This window comes from Leopardus geoffroyi, chromosome D4 (genome assembly GCF_018350155.1).
Source record: "Leopardus geoffroyi isolate Oge1 chromosome D4, O.geoffroyi_Oge1_pat1.0, whole genome shotgun sequence".
Classification (NCBI taxonomy): Eukaryota; Metazoa; Chordata; class Mammalia; order Carnivora; family Felidae; genus Leopardus; species Leopardus geoffroyi.
In genome coordinates, this window is record NC_059342.1 from 104,480 (window position 1) to 132,172 (window position 27,693).

The 27,693-nt window shown below is 44.5% G+C and overlaps 2 long non-coding RNA genes across 8 annotated transcripts in view; one reads left to right on the forward strand and one right to left on the reverse strand.

The window, feature by feature from the left end:
* LOC123592791 overlaps positions 1 to 25,152 on the forward strand; it is a 60,547-nt gene extending 35,395 nt beyond the window's left edge. For 3 of the 7 annotated variants that reach the window (XR_006709934.1, XR_006709933.1, XR_006709932.1), the window contains 5 exons: positions 5,611 to 5,695; positions 21,505 to 21,643; positions 23,834 to 23,890; positions 24,964 to 24,999; positions 25,081 to 25,152. This is a non-coding gene — a long non-coding RNA (uncharacterized LOC123592791). Of the gene's footprint in view, positions 1 to 5,610; positions 5,696 to 21,504; positions 21,644 to 23,833; positions 23,891 to 24,322; positions 24,857 to 24,963 lie in introns of all 7 variants that reach the window. The other 4 variants (XR_006709937.1, XR_006709936.1, XR_006709935.1 and 1 more) reach the window with 4 other exon arrangements.
* LOC123592793 lies at positions 24,367 to 27,491 on the reverse strand. The gene is made up of 3 exons (XR_006709938.1): positions 26,536 to 27,491; positions 25,138 to 26,489; positions 24,367 to 24,480 (listed from the first exon to the last, which is right to left on the reverse strand). It is a non-coding gene; the product is annotated as an uncharacterized LOC123592793 (long non-coding RNA).
* Between the last annotated feature and the right edge of the window lie 202 nt (positions 27,492 to 27,693).

Sequence of the window (27,693 nt, forward strand, 5' to 3'; positions counted from 1 at the left end):
CCTTGAGGGAATGGCAGGGGTCTATCAGTTAATATTCCAGCAATGACTAGGAATTTCATTGCTGACTGGTTAAAGGTTACATTCCTACAGGAATGAATTTAGGGTTAGTGACATGAGGCCTTAACGTAAGTAACTCCATGATGGTCCTGTGAGTTTTCTTTACATTCCAAACCCATATTTTTGCACATCAATTTTTTTATTAAAAACATAACCCGGGGCGCCTGGGTGGCGCAGTCGGTTAAGCGTCCGACTTCAGCCAGGTCACGATCTCGCGGTCCGTGAGTTCGAGCCCCGCGTCAGGCTCTGGGCTGATGGCTCAGAGCCTGGAGCCTGTTTCCGATTCTGTGTCTCCCTCTCTCTCTGCCCCTCCCCCGTTCATACTCTGTCTCTCTCTGTCCCAAAAATAAATAAACGTTGAAAAAAAATTAAAAAAAAAAAAACATAACCCTAAATAATATTTTAGCCATCTACTGGCGGCCCGATGATCATATCCTGTAAATCTGTGACCATCTCCTAATCATAGATGGAGATCAACTCTGTGGCTCTAAGATTTTTGTGACTCTAAATTACATTGATGTATGTTACTAAGGTCTTTGTGAGTCTAGGTTACTGCTGGCCTCCTGAAATCTTTGACCCAGGGACACCCAGCCAGGTTGCTGAGCCATCACTTAGGCACAGAAGCACCCTTTCCAAGTCATCTCTTCCTAAAGTGTGTCTTTCCCTCTGGTACTTCTGGGTCTTACCCTTTTGCAGATCACATGCTGTGATGGACATCCCCTCATGAAAACCTGTCAAAGTGGACGAGAGAAACCTGCTTGTCTGTGACTGCCACTTCATGGTCGCATCTTTTCCTTCTGAAACCCCTTGAACACCCTATCATTCTTCCAGCCTTTGAACATCTCTTCGATTTGAAAATATTTCATTCTCTTGTATTCCTGCTAAAAATATGCGTGAAAATATTAAAGCAAGGACTCTTTACAATAAGTGAGCCAGTCACAATGATCCATCTGGCCGTGTGTACGTATGTTTTCTTTTTTGGACACTGTTCAGGCATGATGTGAAGTACATCCTGTAAAATCTGAGTATCATTCATTATCTAGGATAACCGCCCTTTTGGAAAGCCATTTAATGACATGTTCATTCCAGATCCGAAAAACACTTAATTTACATACCACATAATACAGTGGTGTCTACATATGTTATTACCTTAAAATATAAAGTGGATGTTTCTATGAAGTGTATATCATGCATTGAGTTTTCTGTACCATGAATGCTATTATTTAAATTACACAATAGTAAGAACAACAAGAATAGGTACATGGCCATCACTAGTAACTAATACTAGAACTAGTCATATAATATTAGGTGTTGAAAACATAAAACCACGCTTACTAATAATCTTTTCAATCGTGGTGTGTTTCTAGTTACCAGAAAAATTAGGAAGATACTATTGAGTCTCCACATACATCAGAGTGTTTTCTGACTATTGATGTCCTCTAAGTTGATACATGATCACAATCAATATCCCAAAGAGATGTGGTAGTATTAACTAACTTTATATTTGTATTCAGATTGCTTTGGTTTTAACCTCTTTTGTCCCACACTCATCCCAGCTGGCACATTACAGTCATCCTGTCTCCTTTGGCTTCACTTGGCCATGACGATTTTTAGATTTTTCCATATTTTTCATAATCTGCAAAGTTTTGAGGGTACGTTTGTAGAATGCATTTTGTAGAATGATCCTTGGTTGGGATATGTCTAACGTTTGTTCAAATGCTTAGGCTGACTACTGTGTTTTGGAGCAGAAGATCCAGAGGCATAGTTCCATCCACAATTATCACTTCACATAAAGGTTGTTTACTCTGAAGATTTGGGTCTTTTTTGGTTCTGTACAAATTTTAGGACTGTTCTAGTTCTATGAAAAATGTTGTTGCTATTTTGATGGCAATTGCATTAGTTGTGTCAGTTGCTGTGGGAAGTATAGACATTTCCATGAAATTTGTACTTCCGATCCATGAGTATGGAATATCCTTCCACTTTTTTGTGTCATCTTGTATTTCTTTCATCACTGTTTTATAATTTTCAGAGTATAGGTCGCTCACCAGCTTGGATAGATCATAGATACCTTATTATTTGGTGTACAACTTTTTTTTTTATTTTTTTTTTCAACGTTTATTTATTTTTGGGACAGAGAGAGACAGAGCATGAACGGGGGAGGGGCAGAGAGAGGGAGACACAGAATCGGAAACAGGCTCCAGGCTCTGAGCCATCAGCCCAGAGCCCGACGCGGGGCTCGAACTCAATGACCGCGAGATCGTGACCTGGCTGAAGTCGGACGCTTAACCAACTGCGCCACCCAGGCACCCCTGGTGTACAACTTTAAATGGGACTGTTTTCTTAATTTCTCTCTCTACTGCTTCATTATTGTCTAGAAATGCAACAGATTTCTGTACAATGATTTTGAATCCGGTGACATTGCTGTATTCATTTATCACTTCTAGCAGTTATTGGGTGGACTCTTTAGGGTTTTCTATATATAGTGTCATGTAATCTGCATAGTGTGAAAGATTCACTTCTTCCAGATTTGGATTAGTTTTTCTTTTCTTTTCTCTTTTTTTTCTTTTTTCTTTTCTTTTCTTTTACTTTAATTTATGTTGTTTTGTTTCGTTTCGTTTTGTTTGATTTATCTGCTGGCTGTAGCTTGGACTTCCAGTGCTATGTTTATTAAAAGTGGTAAGAGTAAACATCCTTGTGTTTTCCCTGACCTTATAGGAAAAGCTCTCAGATTTTCTCCATTAAGGTTGATTATAGCTGCAGGATTTTCATAGAAAACATTTATTGCATTGATGTATGTTCCCTGTAAACCTACTTTAGGGGGTTATAATCATGAATGGATGTTGTAGTATGTCAAATGCTTTTTCTTCATGTATTGAAATGACCGTATGGTTCTTTTCTTTTAACGTTTATTAATTTTGAGAGAGACAGAGAGTGAGCAGGGAAGGGGCAGAAAGGGAGTGGGAGACACAGAGTTCGATGGAGGCTCTTGGCCCTGAGCTTTCAGCACAGAGTCCGATGTGGGACTTGACCTCACGAAGCATGGGGTCATGACCTGAGCTGATGTCGGACTGCTAAAGGATTGAGCCACCCACGTGCCCCGATCATATGGTTCTTGTCCTTTCTCCTGTTGATATATTGTATCACATTGATTGATTTGCAAATACTGAACCACCCTTGCAGCTTGGGAATAAATCCCACTTAATTGTGGGATATATTTATAGTTGTTATATCTCCTTTTGGACTGTACCCTTTACGGTTATATAACGTTCTCCTCTGTCTCTTGTTATGTACTTTGTTTTAAGTGTATTTTTTCTGATACAAGTATTGCTACTCTAGTTTTTTTTTTTTTCATCTGTTCTTACACCCTATGTCTCTAGATTGGAGCATTCATTCCATTTACCTTCAAAGAAATGATTGCCAGGTATGTATGTATGTATTGCCATTATATTACCTGTTTTCTTGTAGTTTCTAATGATTTTCTCTGATCCTTTCTTGTCTGTCTTTCATGTTTTGCTTATTTTCTTTAGTGAAGTATTTTAATTTATTTATCTTTATTCTTACCATATTTGTGACTGGTTTCTGATATATGGTTACTGCTGGGTTATGTATACAACCTCTTCTGCATTTAGCAGTTTGTATTAAGCTGATGGTCATTTACCTTGGAACCCATTATTTTCTCCTGTCTAGGTTTTTGGTAGATGTTATTATATTTCAAATCCATATCTCTGAGTTCCTTAACTATTTTTTACAAAAATATTCATGTTTACTTGATTTGTGTCTTTTACCTCTATAGAGTCACTTTTGGTCTCTCCTTTCCACTCAAAGAGTCCCTCTTCATATTTCTTGCAGGACTGGTTTAGTGGTACAAACACCTTTAGATTTTGTTTGGGTAAGTCTGTGTCTCCTTCCATTCTGAATGATAGACTTGCTGGATAGAGTATTCTTGGCTGCTGATTTTTCCATTCAGCACTTTGAATATGTGATGTCACTTGCTTCTGGCTTGCCAAGTATCTGTTCAGAAATCTGGTAGCTAGCCTTATAGGTCTTCCCTTCTAAGTGAAGGTCTCTTTGTCTTGCTGCTTTTAAGAGTTTTTCTTTATTGTCACTGTAATTTGCAAGTTTGCTTACAATATGTCTGAATGTTGGCCTGATTTTGTTCATTTTGATGTGAATTCTCTAGCCTCCCGGATGAGGATGTTTGTTTCCTCCCCCAATTAGGGCATTTTTCAGCTATTGTTTCCACAAATAAATTTTCTGCCCCCTTTCCTCTTTCTTCTGAGACTCCTACAATATCAATATTGTTATCTTTCTTGCAGTCACTGAGTTCCCTTAGTCTCATCTCACGTTGCAGAATTCTGTTCTCTCTCTTTGGTTCAATGTGATTAATTTCCATTACTCAGTCTTCGAGGTCACTGGTTTGTTTCTCTGCGTCTTCCATCCCTCTGTTAGTTCCAGCATGCTTCTCTCTCCTTTATTGTGTCTTCAATGTCTACTGTATTATTTCTTATCTCTAGTCAGGGGTCTCACTCTTCTACTCATTTCACAACTCCAGTGAGTATCCTTATATCATTGCTTTCAAATCTGTATCAGGTATGTTACCTACATCTCTTTGGCTTGGATCTCTGGCTGTGACTTTGACTAGGTCTTTCATTGTGGAAAAACATCTCTGTGTGTCCATTTTGTCTTTCTCTCTGTCTCTATTTCTCTGTGTTAAGAAAGTCAGCTGTACCTTCTGCTCTTGAAACTAATAACGTTATGAAGAAGAGGTCCTGGAGAACTCAGCAGTGCACGTCTCCGTTTATAGGACCTGGACCTTCAGGAGGCTATTGTATAGGTGTTGTTCACGGCCTGCTGCTGTGTCTGGGTTACTTTTCCTTTTAGTGCAGGTGTCTGCACCTGCACTGCAGTTGTCTGCCTGTTGTGGGCTGTGCTTTGTCTCAGTGGTGTTAGTGGGACCCAGGCAGGCCAGCTGTGGGGTGGTATGCCCGCTGGATAACTTGGGCACAGGACAGGAGTGTTAGCAAAATTGCACAGGGCTACTAGTCCTATGCCAGATTTCCCTATGTCCTTTGGTGCCTGGGGGCTGTGGACCAGCGGTGGAAGCTAGGGGCTTGAGGATATGCACAGAGCATGTCTGTGCCTGGGGACATGTGGCTTAGTGAGACAGATGAGGGTGCCTGGATATGTACAGCTGGGTGAGGTGCAGATGTGCACAGTCTGCTGTGGCAGCTATGCATGCAGCTTGTCAGACAGGGTGCCCTTGTGGTTTGAAAATTGTTTGCCCTGAGACCAGCAGGCTTGGTTTGGTGAGTCCCCTAGTGAACCCTTGGGACTGGCGCACTGCTAACGGGTTAGTTAGCAAGTGTCTGTGCAGCCTCACCCTCTTGTGGGTGCTTCTATGCTTATTCTGGGAGCTGGAGAAGAATGGTGCCTGTGAGCTCCCTCATTGTTAGAGAAGTCCTCCAACACACTTAGGAATCAGCATGAATACATATGTCTCCTGTTGCCTCTGCATTGTGTAAAATGCCATGTTTACATTGCCTCTCTACACAGGCAGGGATCTGGCTATCACTCATCCTCCTGGATCTCCCAGTGCTGGGTCAGCTGACCTCCAAAGTTCCAGGATCTGAACACAAAGGTATTCATCCCTTCTAAGTTTTAATGCCCAATGTTATGGAGATTAGTCTTCCCTGTGTGACCTCCCTGGTGTGAGGGCTCACTTTTTCTGCCCCTTCTGCAGGCAGACGGCCTCCACCTTTCTGACATTCCTAACCTTTCTGATGCAGCTTCTCTCTACTTAGGTGTGGAGTTTGTTCTGCCAGTCTTTGGATCGCTCTCTGCTTCCTGGACTTGGATGTGGATGTTATGCAGTTGAAAACATGGGACAGGGTGAGCTCAGGGTCCTCTTACTTTGCTATTATTATTTTTTTAAATGTCTTATTATTTTGGATTTTTGAGACATGGGAAGACAGACTCATATCACACATGCACTTTATGATTGGAAAGGAGCTTTCCCACATTTGCTTCTATTATTTTATGTTTTGAAGCTCTCTTTAATGAGGTATACTTACATATAACAAAGCCTCAAGTTAAAGGGTATAATTTGATGAGATTGAGGGTACAGGACCATGGGTACAGCACCATGAAATCATATGGTTTCTCCCTAAACCTTCCATCATGATCCCTTTGTGTCTAATGCTAATGTTGCTTTTGAAGTAAGGACTACTTTTTTTTCCCACGTTTTCACATATTGCCCAGGTGTCTGAAAGCTGGCATTGGGGTATCTCCTTTTCCGATAGTCTATATTCCCATAAGTTTTGCAGTCGGTCTACCTTTGGACTTTTGCTTCTATTGTATCTCTCTGTATGTTCACATACTTTCGTTGCACTACTTTAATGATGAGGTCTTCATCATTGCTTTAATTTTCACTAAATGGTATGAGCTGCAGTTCCACTTATGACAGAACGCACAGGCTTCCTGTGATATGTATTCAAGAGCAAGGCAGATATCCTGAGCACTTGAGCTGAGAATGTCACTCTGTCTTTTTGCCAGCCCTCTTCCCTTCCCTGCGAGACAAGAATCTCCTTTTGTTCACACAGAAATGTGGGTGAAGTCAGTAGAAAACATTGCCTTCTCTCCTCTTCCCTTTATCTCTCAAAATCCTTGCCACTATCTTCTGCCTTTCCCTTTCTCTGACTCAATCTCCCAGGCCCACTGTTCCACTCCAGCCATGATCAGGGTGTCCTCCAGCTGCTGGCCTCTGCCCTGTCCATCCCTCAGTGAGAAATCTGGAGTAGGATTATGCAGTTCACAGGACTGATCAAGAAATATGTGCTCCTCAGAGACCTCCTGCACAAGGTTGCTGTCCGTGGAGACATGGCATCCTGAGGGAGGATCTGACTCCATGTGTGGCCTCCTCACTCATCTCCCACAGTCACTGCTGGTCCCTGATCCTTACCCACCATTACAAATCAGCCATATGCTAGGGCCAGGTACCTGTCTATCTGACCCCAAGCACCAGGAGTCAGTGAATATTTCTAAAATAAATGAGCACAAGCACCCCATGCATCTAGATATAGCAAGTTACCATCACCCCATAAAACTCTCTCGGGCTCCTCTGCAAATGGGGCGATCTTGCTACTATCCTCCATCACTGCAATTTCTGCTAGTTTGTTACCTGTGTGTATAGGAACCGCACTGTGTACATTCGATGGGGGGTGAGAGTAGGTCCTCCTAGAAGCAAACACTGAAACAGAGAACAGTGAAAGTACTATTAAGGGATACTAAGAAAAACAAAGTGGAGAGCGCAGGGTGGGCAGAGAAAGCATGCAGGCAGATCTGACACATTTTTAAGATAGATAATCACCATACTCTGTCACCTCACACAGTCCTCTTCAAATTTCAAAATAGTTGTCATATAAGGCAGTGAGATTTACGAAATTTGGGGTTATTTCCCTATGGTCTTATGTTTTCCTACATGCATTCCCTCTTCGGTACTTAATCTGTGGCCTCAGATGAACACTTTAGTGTGGATGCATCTGCGAGTCTATATGTAATGGAATATGATTGTCTTCAGATCTCAGATGTAGAACTCTGATATACACATTCTCGTAATTATCTTTTTCTTTCTTTGTCTGGTAGGGCCTGAATCTTAATACAATAAGTGTGTCATTGTCTTCTTCTTTAAAGTGGTGATCCCCAATCCCTGGGCGGAGGCGTTAACTGTCTTAGTTTAATGAACTTCTGTGACCATCTTTTTTTGATGATCATTTGTGTGGAGATATCTTAATTGAAACTGTGAGAAGGGTAAGTGGACATTTCCCAGATATTTTGCAGATGCATTCTGTATTCAATGTCTTCTTTTCATTTTGTCCTTAGAAATAAATATTACCCCTCTTTCACAAATAACACAGCTCAGGCTCTGTGTAGGTCCCACTGAGAATTGGTATCCTGGCTGAGACAGCAGGAACACAAAGAAACCCTCGGGATATTGTGAGGGAAGTTTAAGGAGATAGATGCACAGCTGTAGTCAGGGTGATGTCAGGGGTCCAGCAGGGGTGGCATCTGGGCATCCCTGAATTGCAGGTTGACCCAGGCTGAAGGCCAATGCAGGCACTGAGCTGATCTAGATCCTGTCTTCACTTTTAGTCTCACTAAAGGATATAAACTTAGGCAGACAAGCATTTCCTTAAGACCAAGTTAAATTTCCTATATATCCAGGGCATTTTTTCACCCATAAATATCCAGAACCTTCAGCAAGGAGACAATGAACTTTTTAGATGATCACTTAGGTGCACTTTGACAAATATGACATTTTGGAGAGGAACCTTGCATTGTGCACTGAGAGTGATCCCACATAGCAGCTCCATGTGGAACTCATGCTCCCTGCTCAGGCTGTGGTCAGGAATGGCCTGCAACTGCATCTCACTGAACCCAGGACCCTCCCCTCTGCACTTCCTCAAACTCTGCTTACTGTCCTCAAATTCCTCAAATTTCTATTCCTGTGTGATTCAAGTTTCCCCCACTCCTTCACTGGTGCTTCCATTATGGTCACCACAAGGTCTGTGTCATATAATGCATGTGCCCCATTTCCCACAGGACACCAAATGCACCTACACTTAGGGGTGCATCTCATCCTTCACAGAACTCACAACACTGTGTCTGTAAAATATGCACCAGTACGCCCGATACATCTGTCTTTGTGTAAAAATCCTCTTTATTTTTGACAAGAGAAACCTAAAGCTGACCTCATTACAGGGAAATGATACAGTCCGTTGAACATATGTCCTGAGAAACTTGAGATATGTTACAAAGTCCTCAGGCAGTTTTGCAGTTGAATTCCAAGCTCTAACAACCATCTCTACATTTTTCCCACAAAGTATTTCACGAAGTAGATGAATATGCTTTACAAATCCCTAGTCCACTTCAGGTTATCTACCCAAAAGAGGAGGTGGGGGGGGGTGGTTCATAGCCCAGGACTGGTGATGAAGGACTGTCCATGGGATTAGGGTTAGGGTTAGGGGTTAGGATTAGCAGTTAGGGGTTAGGGTTAGGGTTAGGTTTAGATGGTTAGAGTTAAAAGGGTAGGATTATGGTGAAGGTTAGGTTTAGGGTTTAGGGGTTAGGGTTGGGGTGATGGTTAGGGTTAGGGTAGGGCTTAGGTGTTAGGGTTAGTGTATTAGCTTCAGGGTTAGGGTCACAGTCAGGGTAGTGTCAGGGTCAGGGGATAGGTGTTAGGATTTAAGGTTTATTGTTTGGAATTTAGGGTTTGGGGTAGGGGTTACGTTTTCGGGGTTTGGTGTCAATGGTTAGGATTTAGGCTTAGGTCAGGGTCAGTGTTTGGTTTAGGGGTAGTGTTTAGGATTTATGGTTTAGGGATTAGGGTTAGAGTTTAGTGTTCAGGTTTACGGTTTAAGTTTATGGCTACAGTTAGGATTTGGGTTAGGATTTGGGGTTTAGGGTTCAGGGTTACAGTGTAGGGTTTAGGTTTAGTATTATGGTTGCGGTTGGTGTTGGGGCTAGGGTAGTGTTAGTGTCATGGTTTGGGATTGGGATAGGATTTAGGGTAGGATTAAGGTTAGGGTTTGTGTTAGGGTTAGGGTTAGTAGTTAGGATTAGGTCCTAGGACATTGCAGCGGCTGAACCCACAGCATTGCAGTTGTCTCCCCGAAGGGCTTATTTGAGGTTCCAAGGTCAGGTGCCTGTCTGGATTAGTCTTTTGGTTCCAACCCAGACAACTCTTTGGGAGAGTGGTCTGGTAGGCCTCAGGAATCCTCTCAGGCAGCTGCAGCCAGGTTTTGGAATTGACATCATGATGTTCCAGGTACTATGCTGAGTGATCCTGCACCGCTTCTGGACCCCAGGTGTGTGGTTTTGTCAGACTTTGCTATTGGGTCCCCATGGGTAGAGAGCCTTAACTAGGGTTATGGTTTGTTACAGGATGTTGCCAGGGCCGAAGCGACTCTAGTCTCGTGATCTCTCTCCAGGGCCGAATTGAGAACCCCTGCGACGGTGCGTGTCAACTGTAGGGTTAGGGTTGAGATAGTGTTAGGATTCTCTTGAGGGTTCTGGTTAGGTTTAGGGATAGGTTTAAAGTTATGTTCCAGGAGACACCAGGCGCTGAATCCAGAGCAGTGCATTTGTGTCCCCGAAAGTCTAATTTGAAGGCACAATGGAGGGTGCTGATTAGGATTAGTCTTTGAGTTCCAAGGCTAGACAACTGTATGGGCCACTAGGCGGGTAGCCCTCTAGAAATCTCTCTGGAGTTTCAGCCGGTCCTTCAAAAGGACATAGTATATTACTGGTTCTATGCAGAGTGATGCTGTACCACTTGTGTTCCCCAGGCGTGTGGTGTTGTCATACGTTGTTATTGAGTCCAATGTCAAGAGAGCCTTATCTAGGGTTAGGGTTCAGTCCAGTGATGTTACCAGCTCCAAGCGAAACCAGTCTCTTCATCTCCCTCGAGGTCTGAAGTGAGGGCCAATAGGACGATGCGGAGCAATTGTAGGGTTTGGGTTCAAGTTAGGTTTCAGTTTCAGTTGAGGTTTCTGATTAGGGTTAGGAGTAGGGCTCGGGGTTTGTTCCCAGGAGGTTCAAGGCGCTGAACCCATAGCAGTGCACTTGTCTCTCCAAAGGGCTGAGTTGAGGGCACAAAGGAGGGTGCCGGTCAGGATTTGTCTTTGGGTTCCAAGGCCAGACAACTCTATGGGCCACTGGTCAATTAGGCCTCAGGAATACTTTTGAGCACCTGAAGCCCAGCCTTGGAAACGACATAGTGATGTTCCAGGTTCTATGTGGAGTGATCCTGCACAGCTTCTGTACCCCAGGCACGTGGTGTTGTCAGATTTTGGTATTGGGTCCCCATGGGGAGAGAGCCTTGGCTAGGGTTAGGGTTTGGTCCAGGGACATCACCAGGGCTGAAGCAACTCCCGTCTAGTGACCTCCCTCGAGGGCTGAAGTGAGGGCCTGTGTGATGGTACAGGTCAACTGTACGGCTAGGGTTCGAGAGTGGGTTAGGTTTTGGTTGGCAGTTCTGGCTGGGGTTAGGGTTATGGTTAGGTCCAAAGAGGCGCCAGGCACTGAACCCACAGCAGTGTGGTTGTCTACCTAAAGGGCTGAGTTGACGGCTCAAGGAAGGGTGATGGTCAGGAATAGTCTTTGGGTTCCTATGCCAGACATCTCTATGGGCCACTGGTTGGGTAGGCGTCAGGAATCCTTTCAGATAGTTGCAGCTGGGTTTTGGAAACGACATGGTGATGATCCAGATCATATGGTGAGTGATCCTGCACCATTTCTGCACCCCAGGCACTTGGTGTTGTCAGACTTTGGTATTGGGTCCCCATTGGGAAAGAATCTTAGCTCGTGATAGGTTTTGGTCCAGGGACATCGCCAGGGCCAAAGCAACTCCAGTCTTCTGATCTCCCTCGAGGGCTGAAGTGAGGGCCCATGCGACAGGGTGGCTCAAGTGTAGGGTTAGTTTTCGAGATAGGGTTAGGTTTTGGTTGAGGGTTCTGGTTAGCGTTAGGTCCCAACAGGCTCCAGGCGCTGAAGCCACAGCAGTGCAGTTGACTCCCTGAAGGGCTGAATTGAGGGCACAAGGGAGGGTGCCCTCAGGATTAGTCTTTGGATTCCAAGGCCCGACAACAGTGTGCGACAGTGTTCTGGTAGGCCTCAGAAATACTCTCGACAGCTGCCACTGTGCCTTGGCAATGACATGGTGATGTTCCAGATTCTATGCTGAGTGATCCTGCACTGCTTCTTGACAACAGGCACGTGGTGTTGTCAGTTTGCTATGGGTCCTTATGGGGAGAGAGCCTTAACTAGGGTAGGGTTCGGTCCAGAGATGACACCAGGGCCGAAGTGACTCCAGTCTCGTGATCTCTCTCAAGGGCTGAATTGAGGGTCCACGCAACGGTGTGAGTCATGGGTTATGGTTCGAGATACGGTTAGGTTTCTGTTGAGAGTTCTTGTTAGGGTTAGGGTTAGGTCCCAGGATTCTCCCTGCGCTGAACCCACAGCAGTGCAGTTGTCTCCCCGAAAGGCTGAGTTGAGGGCACAAGGGGGGTGCCAGTCAGGATTAGTCTTTGGGCCCCAGACCATACAATTCTATGGACCACTTGTTGGTTAGTCCTCAGGAATTCTCTCGAGCACCTGTAGTCGGGCCTTGGAAATGACTTGGTGACGTTCCAGGTTCTATGCTGAGTGATCTTACATCGCTTCTGGACCCCAGGCATTGGAGAGCCCTAGCTAGGGTTAGGGTTCGGTCCAGGGATGTCACCAGGTACAAAGTGACTCAAGTCTGGTGATCTCCCTCGAGGGCTGAAGTGAGGGCCTATGACGGTGTGGGTCAAGTGTAGGGTTAGGTTTCGACATAGGGTTAGGTTTTGGTTGAGGGTTCTGGTTAGGGGTAGAGTTAGGTCCAGGAGGCTCCTGGTGCTGAGCCCAAAGCAGTGCAGTTGTCTCCCCGAAGGGCTGAGTTGAGGGCAGGATGGGAGGATGCCATTCAGGTTTAGTCTTTCCGTTCCAATTGCAGACAACTGTATGGGCCATTGGTAGTGTAGGCCTCATCAATCCTTTCGGGCAGCTGCAGCTGGGCCTGAGAAAAGACATGCTGAGGTTCCAGGTTCTATCCCGTGTGATCCTGCACTGCTTCTGGACCCCAGGCGTGTGGTGTTTTCAGACTTTGGTATTGGGTGCCCATGGATAAGAGCTTTAGCTAGGGTAAGGTTTTCATCCAGGGATGTCGCCAGGGCTGAAACAACAACACTGTTGTAAATTCAGTGGAGGGCTGATGTGAGGGAGCATGTGTGGCTGTGAGTCTGCTGTAGAGTTAGTGTGCTAGATACTGTTAGGTTTAGGGTGAGGATTATGGTTCGGTTCACCGTCAGGGTTAGGGTTAGGTCCCAGGTGACTGAAGGCAGTGACTCTACAGTAGAGCAGTTTTCTCCCTGAGGCCTGAGTGCAGTACAGAAGAGAGGGTGTCTGTTAGCATTAGTCTTTGGGTTCCAAAGCCAGACAAACATATGGCCCACACTTCGGTTAGGCCTCAGGAATCCTCTCTTGCAGCTGCTGTCACACTTTGCAGATGACATGGTGATGTTCTATGTTCCGTGCTGAGTATTTCTGCACCAATTCTCGAACCCATGTGCGTGCTGTTGTCAGACTTTGGAATTGGGTCCCCATGGGGAGAGTGCCTTAGCTAGGGTTAGGGTTCAGTCCAGGGAAGTCACCAGGGCTGCAGCGACTCTAGTTTTGTGATCTTCCTCGAGGGCTGTCTTGAGGGTCTGTTCGAGGGTGCGGGTCAAGTGTCGGTTATGGTTAGAGATCGTTTAGGTGTAGCGTTAGGTTTATGGTTAGGTTTATGGTTAGGTTTATGGTTAGGTTTATGGTTAGGTTTATGGTTAGGTTTATGGTTAGGTTTACAGTTAGGGTTAGGGTTACGTCCCATCTGGTTCCAGGCTCTGATCCACAGGGAACAGTTGTTTCCCCGAAGGGGTTCGTGAAGTACACAATGGAGGGTGTGGTCAGGATTAGTCTTTGGGTTCCAACTTTAGATAAATATATGGACCACCCTTCAGGTAGGCCTCAGGATTCTTCTCGTGCAGCTGCTGTCGTGCTTTTCATATGACATGGTGATGTTCCACGTTCCATGCCTAGTATTTATGCACTGATTCTCAATCCCATGTATGTGCTGTTGCAGACTTTGGAGATGAGTCCCCATTGGGAAAGACACATAGTTAGGGTCAGGGTTCAGTACAGGGAGTTCCCCAAGTCTGAAGCGACACCAGTGTTTTGAATTCCATGGAGGGCTGAAGTGAGGGCACATGCGCGGCTGTGAATCTGGTTTAGAGTTAGTGTGCTAGATAGGGTTAGGTGTAGGGTGAAGGATACGGTTGGGGTTATGATTAGGGTTAGGGTTAGGTCTCAGGAGGCTCTAGGCACTGAACCCACAGCAGTGGTGTTGTCTCCATGAAGGGATGAGTGGTGTCCCCAAGGGAGGGTGTCAGTCAGGACAAGTCTTTGGGTTCCAAGGCCAGACAAATGTAAGGGCCACCCTTCGGGTAGGCCTCAGCATTCATCTCGTGCAGCTGCAGTCGCGCTTTTGAAATGACATGGTGAAATTCCACATTCCATGTCGAATATTTCTGTACCAATTCTCAAAACCGTGTTCATGCTGTTGTCAGACTTGGAATTGGGTCCCAACGGGGAGAGAGCCTTACCTAGGGTTTGGGTTAGGTCCAGGGAAGTCAGCAGGAGTGAATCGACTCCAGTTTCATGATCTCCCTCGAGGACTGAATTGAGGGCTCATGTGAGAGTTCGGGTCAAGTGTAGGATTTGGGTTAATGTTAGGGTGAGGTTAGTGTGAGGGTTATGATTAGGGTTATGTTAGGGCTAGGGTTAGGTCCCAGGAGGCTCTAGGCACTGACCCTCAGCAGAGCAGTTGTCTTCCTGACGGGCTGAGTGGAGTACACAAGGGAATGTGCCAATCAGGATTAGTCTTTGGGTTCCAATGCCAAACAAATATTGGGCAAGCTTCACATAGGCCTCAGGAATCCTCTCGTTCAGCTGCAGTTCCACTTTGAAAATCACATAGTGAATTTCCACGTTCCATGTCGAGTATTTCTACACCGATACTCAAACTCTTGTGCGTGTTCTTGTAAGACTTTGGAATTGGGTCCCCATGGGGACAGAGCCTCAGTTAGGGTTAGGTTTTGGTCCAGGAACGTCACCAGGGCAGAAACCATAGCAGTGTTTGAATTCCATGGGGGGCTGAAGTGAGGGTTTGTACGTGGCTATGGGTCTGGTGTAGCTTATTGAGATTAATAGGGTTAGGTGTAGCCTTAGGATTATGTTTAGGATTAGGGTTAGGTTTAGGTCCCAGAAGACTCCAGACACTGATCCCACAGCAGAGCTGGTGTTAACCCGAAGGGCTGAGTGGAGTACACAAGGGAGGGTGCTGGTCAGGATTAGCCTTTAACTTCCAAGGCCAGACAAATGTATGTGTCACTCTTCATGTAGGACTCAGGAAGCTTCTCGTGCAGCTGCAGTCGTGCTTAGGAAATGACATGGTGATGTTCCACAGTCCATGCCAAGTATTTCTGCACTGATTCTCAAACCCTTGTGCGTACTGTTGTCAGACTTTGGAATTGGGTCCCCATTGGGAGAGAGCCTTAAGCTAGCGTTAGGGTTTAGTCCAGGGAAGTCGCAAGGGCCGAAGCAAGTCCAGTTTCATGATCTCCCTGGAGGGCTGAATTGAGAGCACATGCGAGGGTGTGGTTCAATGTAGGGTAGGATTATATATAGGGGTAGGTGTAGGGTAAGGGTAATGGTTCGGGGTACGGTTAGGGTTATGCTTAGGTCCCTGGAGGCTCCAGGCTCTGAACGCACAACAATGTAGTTGTCTCCATGAAGGGCTTATTGGAGTGCTCAAGGGAGAGTGCCAGTCAGGATTAGTCTTTGTGCCCAAGTCCAGAGAAATGTATGGGCCACCCTTCCCATAGGCCTCAGGAATCCTCTTGTGCAACTGCACTCGTGCTTTGGAAATGACATGGTGATGTTCCACTTTCCATGCCGAGTATTTCTGCACTGATTCTCGAACCAGTGTGCATGTTCTTGTCAGATTTGGATTTGGGCTCCCATGGTATAGAGCCTTGCTAGGGTTATGGTTCAATCCTGGGACGTGGCCATGAATGAAGCGACACCACTGTTGTGAACTCCATGGAGGGCTGAAATTAGGAACATGCGTGGCTGTGGATCTGGTTTAGAGTTAGTGTGGTAGATAAGGTTAGTTGTAGTGTGAGGGTTATGGTTAGGTTACAGTTAGTGTTTGGGTTAGGTCCCCGGAGGCTCCAGGCACTGACCCCACAGCACAGCAGTTGTATCCCCAAATGCTGAGTGGAATACACAAGGGAGGGTGCTGGTCAGTGTCAGTCTTTAGGATCCAAAGGCAGAGAGACGTATGGGCCACCCTTCGAATAGGCCTCAGGAATCCTGTCATGCAGCTGCAGTCGTGCTTTGGAACTAACATGGTGATGATTCACATTCCATGCCAGGTATTTCTACACCTATTTTCGAACCCTTGTGCATGGTATTGTCAGATTTTGGACTTGGTTCCCCATGGGGAGAGACACTTAGATAGGTTTAGGGTTTGGTCCAGGAATGTCACCAGGGCCAAAGCAACTCCAGTGTTGTAAATCCATGGAGCTCTGAAGTCAGGGCACATGCGAAGCTGTGGGTCTTGTGTAGACTTAATGAGATAGATAGGGTTCAGTGTAGGGTGACATTTATGGTTAGGGTTACTGTTAGGTTTAGGTTTAGGTCCCACGAGACTCCAGACACTGACCCCAAACAGAGCAGGTGTCAACCTGAAGAGCTGAGTATAGTACACAAGGAAGGGTGCCCGTCAGTCTTCGTATTTGGGTTCCAAGACCAAATAAATGTATGGGCCACCCTTTGGGTAGGCCTCAGGAATCCTCCCATGCAGCTGCAGTCGCGCTTTGGAAGTGACATGGTGATGTTCCAAGTTCCATGTGAACTATTTCTGGACCAATTCTTGAACCAGTGTGTGATCTGTTGTCAGACATTGGAATTGGGTTCCAATGTGTACAGAGCCTTAGCTAGGGTTAGAGTTCATTCCAGCGGTGTGGCCACGGCTGAAGAGACTCCACTCTCGTGATCTCACTGGAGGGCTGAATTGAGTACCCATGTGAGTGTGCGGGTCAAGTGTAGTGTTTGGGTTAGAGATAGGGTTAGGTGTAGGTTGAAGTTTATGATTAGGGTTACGATTAGGTTTAGGGTTAGGTCCTAACCCAGCAAGCTCCAGGCACTTAACAAACAGCAGAGCAATTGTCTCCCCGAAGGGCTGAGTGTAGGACAGAAGGAGGGTGCCTGTCAAGATTAGTCTTTGCGTTCCAAGGCCAGGCATATGTACGGACCACCCTTCGGGTAGGCCTCAGGAATCCTCTTGTGCAGCTGCAGACGCGCTTTTGAAATGACATGGTTATGTTCCACGTTCCATGCTGAGTATTGTTGCACCGATTCTCAAACCTTTGTGGGTGCTATTGTCAGATTTTAGAACTGGGTCCCCATGGGGAGAAAGCCTTAGCTAGGGTTAGGGTTCAGTCCAACGATGTTGGCTGGGCTGAAGCGACTCCACTCTCATTATCTCCCTCGAGGGCTGTGTTGAGGACCCTAGCAATGGTGGGGGTCAAGTATAGGGTTCAGTTAGAGATAGGGTTAGGTGTAAGTTGAGGGTTATGTTTAGGGTTACGTTTAGGTCCCAGGAGGCTCCAGGCACTGAACCCACAACAGTGCAGTTGTCTCCCAGAAGGGCTGAGAGCAGTACAGAAGGAAGTGTGCTGGTCAGTATCACTTCTTAGGATCCAAGGCCAGAGAGATGTTTGGGCCACCCTTGGAATAGGCCTCAGGAATCCTGTCATGCAGCTGCAATCACACTTTGCAAAAGACATGGTGATGTTCCACGTTCCATGCCGAGTATTGTTGCACCGATTCTCGAACCCATTTGCGTGCTGTTGTCAGACTTTGGAATTAGGTCCCCATGGAGATAGACACTTAGCTAGGGTAAGGGTTCAGTATAGGGAAGTCGCTAAAGCCGAAGCGACACCAATGTTGTAATTCCATGGAGGGCTGAAGTGAGGGCACATGTGCGGCTGTGGATTGGTTTACATTTCATGTGCTACATAGGTTTAAGTGTAGGGTGAGGGTTATGGTTAGGGTTAGGGTTATGGTTAGTGTTAGGCCCCAGGAGGCTCTCCATCCATGTAGTTTCAAATGGCAATATTTTATTCTTTTTGATGGCTAATATTCCATTGTGTGTGTGTGTGTGTGTATAAATATATATACATATTTATATATACATACATACATACATATACACACATACATATACATACTATATATATATGTATGTATATATACCATATCTTTATCCATTCATCTATTGGTGGACATTTGACTTTTTCCATACTTTATCTATTGTTGATAGTACTGCTATAAACTTTGGGGTTCACGTGTCCCTTCGAAATAGCATATCTGTATCCCTTGCATAAATACCTACTAGTGCACCTGCTGGGTTTTAGAACAGTTCTCTTTTTCATTTTTTGAGGAACCTACATACTGTTTTCCAGAGTGGCTGCACCAGCAGTGCAAGAGTTCCTCTTTCTCCATTTCCTCGCCAACATCTGTTGTTGCCTGCGTTGTTAATGTTAGCCATTCTCACAGGGGCGAGGGGGTGTTTCATTGTGGTTTTGATTTGTATTTTCCTGATGATGAGTGATTTTGAGCATTTTTTCATGTGTCGGTTGGCCATCTGGATGTCTTCCTTGGAGGAGTGTTTGCTCATGTCTTTGCCCATTTCTTCACTGGATTACTTGTTTTTTGGGTGTTGAGTTTGGTATGTTCTTTATAGATTTTGAATACTAATCCTTTATCTCATATGTCGTTTGCAAATATCTTCTCCCATTCTGTTGGTTGCCTTTTAGTTTTGCTGATTGTTTCCTTCTCTGTGCAGAAGCTTTTTATTTTGATGAGGTCCTAATAGTTCAGTTTTGCTTTTGTTTCCCTTGCCTCTGGAGACGTGTTGAGTAAGAAGTTGTGGACGCCAACATTAAGAGGTTTTTGCCTGCTTTCCCCTTGAGGATTTTGATGGCTGCCTATCTTACATTTAGGTCTTTCATCCGTTTTGAGTGTCTTTTTGTGTGAGAAAGTGGTCCAGGCTCATTCTTCTGCATATCACTGTCCAGTTTTCCCAGCACACTTGCTGAGGAGACTGTCTTTATTCCATTGGATCTTCTTTCTTTTGGTCAAAGATTAGTTGGCCATACATCTGTGGGTCCAATTCTGTGTTCCTATTCTGTTCCATTGATCTGAGTGTCTGTTCTTGTGCCAGTACCGTACTGTCTTGATGATTACAGCTTTGTAATACAGCTGGAAGTCCAGGATTGTGATACCTCCTACTTAGGTTTTCTTTTTCAAGATTGTTTTGGCTATTCAGGGTCTTTTCTGGTTCTATACAAATTGAAGGATTGTTGTAACTCTGTGGAGAATGCTGGTGTTATTTCGATAGGTATTGCATTGAATATGTAGATTGCTTTGGGTACTATTGACATTTTAACAATATTTGTTCTTCCTATCCATGAGCATGGAATGTTTTTCATTTTTGTGTTTGTCATCTTCAATTTCTTTCATAATCTTTCTATAGATTTCAGTGTACAGATTTTTCACCTCTTTGGTTAGATTTATAGCTAGGTATTTTATGGGTTTTGGTGCAATTGTCAACGGGATTGATTCTGTGATTTCTCTTTCTGTTGCTTCTTTGTGTACAAGAATGCAAGTAATTTCTGTGCATTGATTTTATATCCTGCCACTTTGCTGAATTCATGGATCATTTTAGCAGTTTTTTGGTGGAATCCTTTTATCAAGAAAGGATGCTGTATTTTGTCAAATGCTTTCTCTGCATCTATTGAGTGCATCATGTGGTTCTTGTCCCTTCTTTTATTGATGTGATGAATCACATTGATTATTTTGTGGATATGGATCCAGCTTTGCAGTCCAGGTATAAATCCCACTTGGTCGTGGTGAATAAAGTTTAAATGTATCGTTGGATCTGGTTGGCTAATATCTTGTGGAAGATTTTTGCGTCCATGTTCATCATGAAAATTGGTCTATACTGCTCCTTTTTAGTGGGATCTTTGTCTGTTTTTAGAATCCAGGTAGTGCCAACTCATACTTTGGCTATTGTTGATCGTGGTGCTATAATCATGGGGGTGCATGTGTCTCTTCAAAACAGCACACCTGTATCCCTTAAATAAATGCCTTGTATTGCAATTGCTGTGTCGTAGGATAGTTCTCTTTTTAGCTTTTTGAGGAGCCTCCGTACTGTTTTCCAGAGTGGCTGTAGCAGCTTGCATTCCACTATTCATTGTTCCATAGGATGTTCTTCAGTCTACAAGTATTTGTTATCTTTCCAAATTTTTTCTTGTGGTTGATTTAGAGTTTAATAGCATTGGGGTCTGAAACTGTGCACGGTATGATCTCTATCTTTTTGTACTTGTTGAGTACAAGTAAACATAAAATTATTTACGTTTATTTATTTTAGAGAGAGAGAGAGAGAAACGGGCAGAGAGAGAGGGAGACACAAAATCCAAAGCAGGCCTCAGGCTCTGAGCTTTCAGCACAGAGTCCGACACAGGGCTCAAACTCACAAACCGTGAGATGACAACTTGAGCTGAAGTCAGATGCTTAACTGAATGAGCCTCGCAGGCACCCACTTTAATGAAATTTTAAATGACACCGTTCAAAGTGCCCTTGCTACCTTGCAAACTCAGAGAGAAAGAAATGTGAAGAATCCGGAAGTGGTTAAGAGTTGGCTGCTGAGTTTTACCGTAATTTGGCTTTGGAGGGTTTTTGTTCATTGGGTGAAGTGAGCACAGCATATTTGCCTGCCATTTACCACAGTAGACAGTGGGCCTCTGGGAGCCAAAACTCTTTCTGACCAATGAGCTGGAATTCTACTAGGACTGCCAAGATGAGTTTTGCTATTTCAAGGACTAGGAGTTATCTTTTATTTTCACAACTAGGTAATTATCACATCATTCAACTCTGCCCTCCAAGATATGTAGAAAATACCCAAATATAGTTGAGAGAGAAAGGGTGATAGCCAAAGTGTATAATCCTTTCCCTTTAAAAATATGTTTAAATTATGCTTTATGATTTTGTTTTTTAATTTTAGTGAGGGGGCATGCAAGTGGGGGAGAGGGCAGAGGGAAAGAGAATCTTAAGCAGGATTCACGCTCAGTGAGGAGCCCAACACAGGTCTGGATCACATGATCCTACAATCATGACCTGACCCAAAATCAAGAGTCCGATGCTCAACTGACTGAGCCACCCAGGTGCTCAATAGTCTCTTTCTCTCTGAATGCTGAATAGTAAATTTTCAACGTGAATGGGGGGATAAACAGGCATACATTACATACATACATACATACATACATACATACATACATACATATGTATACCACTAAGAAAGCCATGAGTTGTTAGACATGAACTATTTTCCATCATCTCTGTCTTATAGTTATATTCATGCCTCAAAGTGTTTGTTGATTGCAATGCACGATCTTGCTGTGTGAGGTACAAATTGTTGTGTGATCAGTTTTCCATGAAAGTCTTTCCTCATATCTGCCTTAACCACAAGATGCGAATGTTGAATTCGAGGATGTAGAGCTAAGAGCCTTGAGGTCCAATAACTGTCAACTAGAAGTTATATTTTCTGTTGGGGAGAAATCCCCATATGATGGCAATGACTTTGCATTGGTAAGGGAAAGAATACTTTCATGCCTTCACGGTTCTTGCGCTTTTTGTGTCTCACCAAAATCAAGACTCAGGTCATGTGCACGTTTATCGAGAAAACACCTTTTTTTTATCCAGAAAATAAAAACGCCCTGGAAGACAAGTGTGATGCATTGAGGTCTGTGAAAGCCACAAAGGAAGCAAAAGTCAAACAGCTGAAGGAGAAAACACATAACCTGGAAGAATTCTATGAACAAGGATAAGTGCCTACAAAAAAGTAAGATGGGGGCGCCTGGGTGGCTCAGTTGGTTGAACGTCCAACTTCGGCTCAGGTCATGATCTCACGGTCCATGAGTTCAAGCCCCGTGTCGGGCTCTGTGTTGACAGTTCAGAGCCTGGAGCTTGCTTTGGATTCTATATCTTCCTCTGCCCCTACCCAACTCGCATTCTGTCTCTATCATAAAATGAATAAATGTTAAAAAAAATTTTAGAAAAGTAAGATGTTCATGTGAGAACTGTCACAAGGACAGGATTGTATGGGAGAACATGGCAGCCAGTAGAGATAATTGTATTTCTTTTGGAACTGGGTCGAGAGTATTTTTGCCCAATGCATTTGGTAGAATTGCACCTTCCCTTCCTACCTTGCTTTCTGTAATGTAACCTGCATTTTCCTTTCTGTCCTAAGTGCTTGTCACACATTGTGCCATGTTTTGGGGGCGGCAGAGGGAAGGTATCATCATTAATAACGTTAATACCTGGATGACTCTGGATCCACCTACACTGTCCTATAGGTTTCAATCACATCACACTGTTTTGTCACCCAGCAATTAGGTAATTTTTGTCCAGGACCAGACATGGGTCAAAAATGTGTGGGGAAAAAATTGAATTATCTTGCTGCATAAACAATGGAAGTTGCTTTCTGGAAAATGGGTAGGGGTACCAGCAGTACTGGATCCCTGCATCCATTCTGCCAGTGAGATTGCTCACTGCAGGCCCAATCCCTAAGAAAGTCAAGTTGTTTCCTGACCCCTGATTTTTTAAGTGTAACTCTTCTGAGTCTTGGCCAAAGCCCGCAGCTTCACTAGGGCTCATCTTTGCTGGCCACCCCTGAACTATACTTGTTTACTTGTAAGTCTGTGCCCATAAAGTTGATCAGCTTCTTTACCATTCAAATGTATGCCCCCCACATCAATGATGAGTCCTAGGGAGTTTGGGTTCAACTGCCAGCCTGGCTTTGTCCTGGGCTTCCTTCTTCTCCATCTTGGTCTTGTGTGTCTTCGTGGGGTTGTCAGATATTTGGTGCATTCAATCATGTTTCCTTCTTTGTACAGTATTTCCTTTTGTTCTCAGGAGGAGATGGGGGACTTTAGACTCCTTATGTTTGTCCTTCCCACAGCTGGGGTTAGGGCTTGCTCTGTCTCACTGGCATCTTGTTTTTGTTAACTGGTAAGCTCTTTCTGTGAGTGGGTACAGCACCCTGACCACCTATCTTCAACCCCTTACAACAGAGCCACTACCTTACAACCACTCCAGCAAGCATTTGCCCAAGGACTGCCTGAGAGGCCAGAAGGAAATGCATGTGCCTTTCTCTGTCTAGTGCTTTCGTGTCATTTTCTAAGAGATTTTCAATTTTGCATGTGATTCTTGAGTACATCAAGTGTCAAGTTGAATCCGTCTCAATCAACACCACAAAGAGAATAGTCTGAGGGCAACACAGCCACCCAGCCTTGCCAAGCATTGCTTTTTGCTGCCTTCACTATCAATGGAATGAGTCTTGTTAAAGTAAATTTGGCTCCATGAAGTTGGGAGTTTTCCATCTGAAATCTGTTTCCTGGAAGTAAACCCAGACTGTGTGACAGTTCTTATCAGGTTGTACTTCAGGAGATGATGTTGTTCTAAGATTGGCCTTTTGAAGGTGGAGGCAGGGGTTGCAGTCCTGAACTCTAGCGATGTCTGGGAGTGAGCTGCAATGTTAGTGAAACCATATTCTGGAAGGTCGTCTTTCAGGTGATTGTCTGTGTCATGGTACAACTTTTGGCCTGAGAATCAGGGCTCCCCATGGAGATGTAAGACTAGTGATGATCCCCTGCTTCATCCTAATGGGTACAGTTTGTCAGATATGGTTTTTCACTCACTGATGAAATGAGTCTTCACCATCTCAAACAAAAGACCAACTCTGGGAAGGCACAGAGTACAATGTTATTTGATGACTTTATGATAAAGGAGAGGAAACAAGAGAACTAGAAAGACAGTTCCAATAGCAGAGACGTGGCAGCAGACAGAAGTTGAATTTTCTTGGACTTAAATGGAGTGTTCACTTCATTTCTCTGATTGGGTTGTCAGTCTGTGCAATTATGGGAGAAGTTGGGGAAGGGATATTTGCATAGGCCTTCAAGAGTGCTGGGAGGTAAAAAGGGGGAACTTCTGGACCTTGTTCCTGACTGTGTATGTATCTTTCCCATCTTAGGAAGCTGAAAATGACACTGTGAACTGGCGGCAAAAAAGAATCAGCTGGCAGCTGCAGGTAAAATTTGAAAATAGCTACAGAAGGGGCGCCTGGGTGGCTCAGTCGTTTAAGCGTGCATCTTCAGCTTAGGTCATAATTTCACAGTCCGTGAGTTTGAGCCCCGTGTCAGGCTCTGTGCTGACAGGTCAGAGCCTGGAGCCTGTTTCGGATTCTGTTACATCTCTCTCTGTCTCTCCCCCGCTCATGCATGTGCTCACTCTCTGTCTGTCTCAAAAATAAATAAACATTAGGAAAAAAATAGCTACAGAAGAAATAAACAAGTACAAGTGAGTTCAGCTAGTAATTACCAGCAGCTCATGAAACCGCTGTTCATTTTTTGGTTTTTAATCTTTTTGCAATGTTTAAAGTCAACATATGCATAGAGTATTAACAGATAAAAAAGGTCAGTTTTAGAAAGAATAAAACAATTAAGATTCTAAACATTTACAGATATCAAGTAGTGGCCAGACTGTGTGGAAACTTTGTCCATGCTAACATTCCTCGGGGGTGGTGTCAATTGTCATAATCTGTAGGAAAGCAGTGTGTCGTACAATGAATCATACCCATCAACGTGGTAGTGCCATTTCATGGCCCTCGTCTTTGCAACCCTGGGAAACATGGTGACGATATAAGTTATAGAAGAATAGAGCTTTATGATAAAAGACACTTGTCACATGATGAGTTAGGCAAAGATTGAAAATGGGAAGGAATTCTATGAATTCTGAACCCTACAGGCATGGAATGAGTAATGAAAGGATGTAACAATAGCTTTGATCCTACTGTACATTGATAATCATGTGCAAAGTGTTTCATGTGTAATAATAAATTGTATCAGGGGACAGATATGAGGTTGTTGGGAACACGGGCAGCTTATTTAAAATCATACCCAATATTGGGCCTTATCTGACAAGAGCAATTGTAACTCACAGGCAACAAATTGAACAAACATGGGAACAGCAGGCAGAGCTCCCCTTTAGACACCAGGTAACCTGCGTTCTTCCTGACATACTGAACTCTTAGCACCTCACGCAGGTGAGTGTAGTCGCCCTTGGAATCCCTAAACACGGGCTTTTCATTGTTGGCTTTTTCAGATCGCAGTTCATGAGAAGAATGCTCAGGACAACTAGGTAAGTGTTTTCTTGTTTCCTCCTCTTTCTTTGGTGCACAGTCTGGCACGACTGAAGGTGGATGTGTTTTTTCTCCCTCAGATCAAGACTCAGATCTGGGACAGGGAGATGGCGGAGCAGGGCAGGGAGGTCGCTTACTTGAAATACAGATGTGGTCATTTGACTTGTGTTTTTATGGGTGTTTCCAGGGATGACGCCTGCACTGTTTGTTGTCTAGGAGACGACGTGGTGTTGCAACTCTTATAGAAGTCCATTATTTTTCTGTATCCAAGACTGGATGGGATGGAAGCAAAGAGGCTGCCTGAGGGATACACGAGGCAGAAACTAATGGCTGCAAGACCAGAGACGCAGAACCCTGCAAGGAGAGGTAAGGAGCACGTTGTGATGTGCCGCAGTCTAATTTCTGCTGTGCAGCCTGTTCCTGTGGGTGATCATCGTGTGGTCTGGAAAGAATCACACGCACTAAGGACGGCAGGTGGTCTGAAGGGGTGACAGAAGGGTGTTCTCCTCTGGTGCCGCAGACAGTGAGGCACTTGTCCCTGTGACTGGTGGACCTCATGCCCCTCCTCTGATGGTGACCCTCCCACCTCCTCTAGCATCCCCCTGTCTGAAGAGCCTGGAAAGGATGACAGGACACGGGCCTCATCCTTCTTCCCACCCGGACTCAATATGAAGACTAGTTTGAGGAGAAGGTCATTTATTCACTAGTTTTAACGGTCTTTCTTTTTGTTTTTGGGAACTGTAGCCCTACATCCCTCAATTCAAGTTCCATAAAGCTTAGCTTAGTCCTCTGATGGTATCAGTGCAACTCTGCAGCTTCACTGCTAACTTCTCACAGTTTTTCTTTTCTCAATAGTGTAAAATTAGTCTTTCGTCATATACTAACTGCTCTCATGTGGAAGGCAGCTTGTAGATAAGCTGAGAGATTGAACAATTTGCCTGAAGTCTGAAGAAATGCACCCTTCTTGAGGACTCATTGAGGATATACACCAAACCAGTATTCTTTTTTTTTAAGTTTATTTATTTTGAGAGAGGCAGAGACAGAATGCCAAGCAGGCTCCACACTGTCAGTGAGGAACCCAACACTGGGCTTGAATTCACAAGCTGTGAGATCATGATCTGAGCCAAAATCAAGAGTCGGATGCTGAATCCAAGCATCCTCATATTTATTCTTGATCTGGATTGAAATCGTGATTTCCCATGATGTATACTGAGAAAACTGTTTTACTGATGAATTCTAAATTGCTAGTTGTGCCTGACCTGTTCACAGTTATGTGATTAATTACAAAACAACATGAACTAGGGCACCGTGAGGTCTTTATCAAGGTGAGGGGATGGTTCTCTCCCTTATTCTTGGGGGTCACCTGAGGCATGTGGGATACCCTCTGCCTCTGGTCAGGGACTTCACTGTAGGGAAAAGTTTAAGATATTTGAGGAATGAGTTGAGGAATGATTTTCGTCCCACACAGTCCTCTAAAAGCAGAATAAACCTCTGTCCCTTCTGGGGTCTTTAGTAGATCGAGAAAATGCTGAAACCTCTGTCCCTTCTGGGGTCTTTAGTAGATCGAGAAACTGCTGAAACCTCTGTGAGTTACAGCGGCTCTGGCTGTACCAAGAATGCAGACAAGGACAAGGTAAATGCCAGGGCCATTCTCAGTTGTAACTCTTTTGGGAAACCCTCATCTTTATGTACAGCACGCTCTCCCGGCCTTGTCTCATTTTGCGTGTTGTGTGATATGTCTGTTTCTTCTTTGTTTTCGAAATGCATACTCATAACCCAGGAGCCAACAGACTTCTCAGTTTTTAGTCTGTCAGCTTTCTGTGGTAAGTTTAGAAGCCAAAAGCACTTAGAGACTGAGTGCCTTAAGGTTTTTCCGTGAGTTTCAAGAAATAATGAGAGGAGGATACTGCACACTCCAAACAGAAGTCTCCTGGCCTGGGTGACCCCTTCCAGACCTCACCTCTGCGGGAACAGTGTGGCTGCTGTGTCTTCCTTTCTTGATTCTGGCTAGGAGATGAACCTGTTAGAAACGACATCATGACTCCAACTTTATATTTTGTGCCCTGTGCCATTTAGAGTGGTCCTAGATAAAGTCAATGTAATCACTCATCACCTTCCTGTCTTTGTTAGTAAATGACTTGCCCAGAATCCTTCCAGCTATACCTTAGGTAAAACTAGTTTGAACACTGTGTCCTTCAATTGTGTTTCTATGAGCAGTTTCTGGTTGTGTCCCCAGTCACTGTTAGAGCTGATACAGTCTCATACCAGGAGTTTTATACCAAAACACTTGCATGAAATCTGTTATGTGAATTTCTCCCTCTTTTTTTCTGTTGCACATAATTACTCTGTGTCCTGTAGTATGCTTAAAGTCAGAATTCCCTATGAATTAAGATGAACACATCTGAGCTTTGTAGACATTCACCACAAGTAACTCGTTCTTCACAGACGACTCTCCTTCCCCTGCAAGATTCCAGGCATCCTCCACTCCCCAGAGGTCACTGAGAGTGATCCCAAATAGCAGTTCCTTATGGGCCTCACACTCCCTGCTCAGGCTGTGGTCAGGAATGACCTCCAACTGCATCTCACTGACCCCAACACCCTCCCCTCTGCACCTCCTCAAACTCTGTGTACTGTGCTCAACTTCTCTTCTATTCCTGTATGATTCAAGGTTCCCCCGGTTTTGAACTGGATCC